Consider the following 4,516-nt stretch of genomic DNA (forward strand, 5'->3'; position numbering starts at 1 on the left):
CAGAAATATCTCAACAACAACAATTTTCCTACACAGATAGAAGCAAAAAGCTCAGACTCAAACCTGTGGAAGGACCTTGCAAAGCTCTGGGGCACATTCCAAAATCTCTCGGTGACCTTTGTGGGAGATAGATGGGTCGAAAAAATTGATGATACCCTGAAAAATTTTGCCCAACTTAATTTGGACCTCAACGGTTTAGTTTGGGAATGGGCAAATGATAATGAAGGATGGAATAAAGAAAAACTGAAACTTTACCTCCCAAATGACATTACAGTAAGAGTGTTTGCCCAACCGCCGCCCAACAACAACACTGGCAAGGATAGACAAGGATGGGGACTTTCAGAAGATGGTGACTACTCCGTGGCGAGAACCTATAGAGCCCTATCCAATTGGCCCCCTCCATCAACCACAAATTGGAGGAAGTTATGGCAATGGAAGGGACCCCAAAAGGTGAAAACCATTCTCTGGAGAATGATGCACAATAGACTCCTCACTAATCAGAGAAGGAGCCGTTAATTTGGGGGGAGTGATGGATTCTCCTTCTGCACTAACCAGCAGGAGAGCACCGTGCATGTTTTCAGGGACTTCCGGAGAGTCGCCCTCCTCTGGTCATAACTCATCAACCCAGATACAACGCAGGCTTTTTTCGAATCAAACTTAGAGCAATGGGTCAATCTCAATTTCGGTAGAAAATTGAGGAGATTAGGGAATCAGAACTAGATGGACATTTTTATCACAGCTTGTTGGAAGATTTGGAGTTGGAGAAATAGGGAGCTTTTTAAACAAGGATATGACAGACCACCAAACCCCCAGACTGAAATTCTTAGGAAAGTAAAGGAGATAAATGATGCTTTTAGAAGAAAAATAGGAGAAAGCAGGGTCAAAAATAAAGAAGAACACCACATAAGATGGCACCCTCCACCACACAATTGGGTAACTTTGAATACTAATGGGTCAAGAAATAATGAATTGAAGAAGGCAAGTTGTGGAGGCCTCTTGAGGAATGAAAATGGAAAAAGGTTTGGAGGATTTTCTTATTTTATTGGTGATTGCTGATAAACCACATTTATAAGGTTTATCTTGTATTGATTTTTTTTAGGATTTTATTACCTTTTACCCGTATTTATTCAATGAAATAGCATGGTTTTAGAACTTCTCCCTTAATTGTGCTTAAGAGTGAAAACATGCTTTTTAGGTCTTAAAATAGCTAAATTTAATTCACCTTGATTCCATTAGATGCCTTGATATGATCGTTAAGTGATTTCAGATTTAGAAGGCAAGGATTTGATCAAGGGAATGAAGGAAAAGCATGTAGAAATGGAGAACTCATGAAGAAATGAAGGAATCGCAAAAGCTGTCAACCCGACCTCATCGTGCCTAATCGACCATAACTTGAGCTACAGAAGTCCAAATGATACAGTTTTAGTTGTGTTGGAAAGCTAACATCTGGAGCTTCGAAATGATATAAGATTTCCCATAGTTGTATCGCGCATATGGGCGCGCATGTGCACTGTACACATACATGCCGATGGTTGCACATGATCCACTTAACGCAACTCGTGGCCAGCAATTTTAGAAGTCTTGTGAGCCCAATCCAACTCATTTTTGATGCTATTTAAGCCAAGGATTGATAGGGAATCAACACACTAGTCATCATTAGTTTCGTTTAGTTTAGTTTTGGAGGGAAGGTTAGTTTCTAAAGAGAAAAGCTCTCTCTTCTCTCTAGAATTAGGATTAGGTTAGATCTAGATTAGGATTTCTTAGATATAGGTTCAATTCATGCTTTGATTTACTTTTCCTTTTGTAATTCTTCTTCTTCTACATCTCCTCTCTCTAATTTAGCATTTAATTCTTGTAATTCTTTACTTTTATATTGATGCACTTTTGTTTCTTCTATTTTCTTTTTGATGCAATTCATGTTTTGATTTTCTTTATGGTTCATTTGATTTGTGGTTATTTAATTCCTTGCAATTGAGTAGTGTAGATTTACTTTCCTTACATTTTTACTATGCTTTCCTTTTTATGCCTTTTGATTGTTTGATAAAATGCTTGGTTAGAATTTAGAGTAGAATTTTATGCTCTTGGCTTGGAAAGGTAACTTAGGAACTCTTGAGTTACTAATGTCCAAGTAATTGATGATTGGGAGCCATTGACTCTAGTTCTCACTAATTGAATTAGTGAAGAATTCGAACTTATGGACTAGGATTGATATAGTTCATTTGACTTTCCTTTACTACTAGTTAGAGGATAACTTAATGGGATTGATCCTTGCCAATTCTCAAGTTGTGGTTAGTGATTAGGATAGAGATCCTTGACCACCAACCCTTGCCAAGACTTTTTTAGCTATTAGTTTATTTTCTTGCCATTTATCTTTCATGTCTCTTATAAAAAACCCCAAACATAACTCATAACCAATAACAAGGACACCTTATTGCAATTCCTAGGGCGAACGACCCGAGGTTTAAATACTTCGGTTTATAATTTCAGGGGTTTATACTTGTGACAAACAATCTTTTGTATGAAAGGATTATTGCTTAGTTTAGAAACTATACTTGCAATGAGATTTCATTTGTGAAATTCTAAACCGTCAAAAATCCAATCATCAAAATGGCGCCGTTGCCGGGGAGTTGCAATGGTGTTATGTTATTGGTTATTGTACATATGTGAATATTGTGAATACCTTGCTTGTTTGATTTAGTAGTTAGATTTTATCTCCTTGTTTTTGTGCTTTTTATTTTTGTCTTTGCTATCATAAATTCTCACTTTGGCTATGAGTTTGGTTCTCACGATGTTGTAGGAAATGGGAGCTACAATGAGGATATGCATCAAGGATGGGACAACCAAAGGTGAGAGGAGCCATATGCATATGATCAATCCTCAAGGGAACAACATCCACCAATGCACTGCGAAGAAGAGCCATTCCATGATACATACCAATCCAATGGTTATGGTGAATTTCCTTGTGATTTTCAAGAACCACAACCATATGCCTATAAGCCATATCCTCAACATAGCCCTCAACCATACTCACAAGCCTCTTTTCACCCAACACCTCTATATGACCCTACTTCTTATCAACCATACCAACCACCTTTTGAGCCATATGAGCCACACATAGAACCACTGCGATCCCAACATCAATACTTCCAAGAACCACCTCCTCCATACTACGACTAAGATGAACCACCTCCAAGATGAACCCTCAAGATGAGTTCTACTTTCCACCACAACCCTCCATGGAAGAATATCCATGTCCATCTTTCAGGGAAGCAATGGATCGGCTTCAAGCAACCGTCCGTGAAAAGTTAGATGCATGGGACTCATACTATATGTCCAAGGATGATTGTGGAGGAGCAACCGATGAGGGAAGTATGAAGGGGATTGTAGAATTTCAACTTGAGAATAATAGATTGGAGTGTGTTGTGCAACAAGTTGAACAAATGGAGTACATAGAACCACCACATCCTCACTATGATGAACCACTTTCCTATTATGAACCCTCCCTCCAAAATGATGAACCCTTCCATCCACCCCAACCTCTAATGGATGAAACCCTTGGTGTTCTTCTTCAAGGGCAAGAAGAGATAAAAAGGGATGTGCAAAATTTTGTGGCCGCCTTGGATGTGGTAAAAAATCAATTAGCCTCCCAATTCTTGAACACTCAAGGAACTCCAATGGCTACATGTGGAGAATCCAAGGAAGAACATAGCATAAAGGAGAGGTTGGAAACTCTTATGGAAAAGGAGGAATGCTACTTTGTGTTAGAACAATTGGAGGAACCGATGATTATTGAAGAAGAGAAAGAAGTGGTTGAAAACTTAGGAGATGCGAAACCTCCTTGGGAACCTAGAGTTATAGAAAACCCCTCCAAGAAGATTGTAGTTGATGTTGAGGAGGAATGTGCACAACCTCCAAGGCATATCCCGTATGAAGACTTGGAAGGAATGGAGCAAGAATTGAGTTCTCTTGATGATGAAGATCAAGCATCAAAGCCTAGTGGTGGTAAATCCTTTGAACTTGAAGAACCTTCTCTTGATGAGATAGAAAGCGATGTGGAGATAGATTTCTCTCGTACTCTCATTTTTGATTTGAGTGATAGAGAAGAGTTAGATAACATTGATGGACAAAGGATTGAATTTGAGAAATCTTGTGAAGAGGTGGAAGCCCTTAGAAAAAGAAGGACGGGAGTTGAGTACGCTTTGTCAAGATCCTTGGAAGCTTCTTTGCCTAAGTTGTCATATATTCCTTCACTCGAGTGGGTAAAACTAATTTCTATTAGCTTTATTGTCCCACTTGAGTATGGTTTTCTTGAAACAAATGGTCAACTTAGGATGATTTTTGGGATAAAGTGTAAGAGAAGAATGTTTAGTGGATGGCGTTGCAAATCAAAGCTCATTTTGGTTGACACTTCAAAGCTTAGATGCAAGGGTTGGGCTAGTGCTCACTTGAATGGGTCTAAAAAGAGAGTTTGGTATCACATTGAGAATTCCTCTTGCTTACCACCTAAATGGATTAA

This window comes from Arachis hypogaea, chromosome 2 (genome assembly GCF_003086295.3).
Source record: "Arachis hypogaea cultivar Tifrunner chromosome 2, arahy.Tifrunner.gnm2.J5K5, whole genome shotgun sequence".
Lineage (NCBI taxonomy): Eukaryota > Viridiplantae > Streptophyta > Magnoliopsida > Fabales > Fabaceae > Arachis > Arachis hypogaea.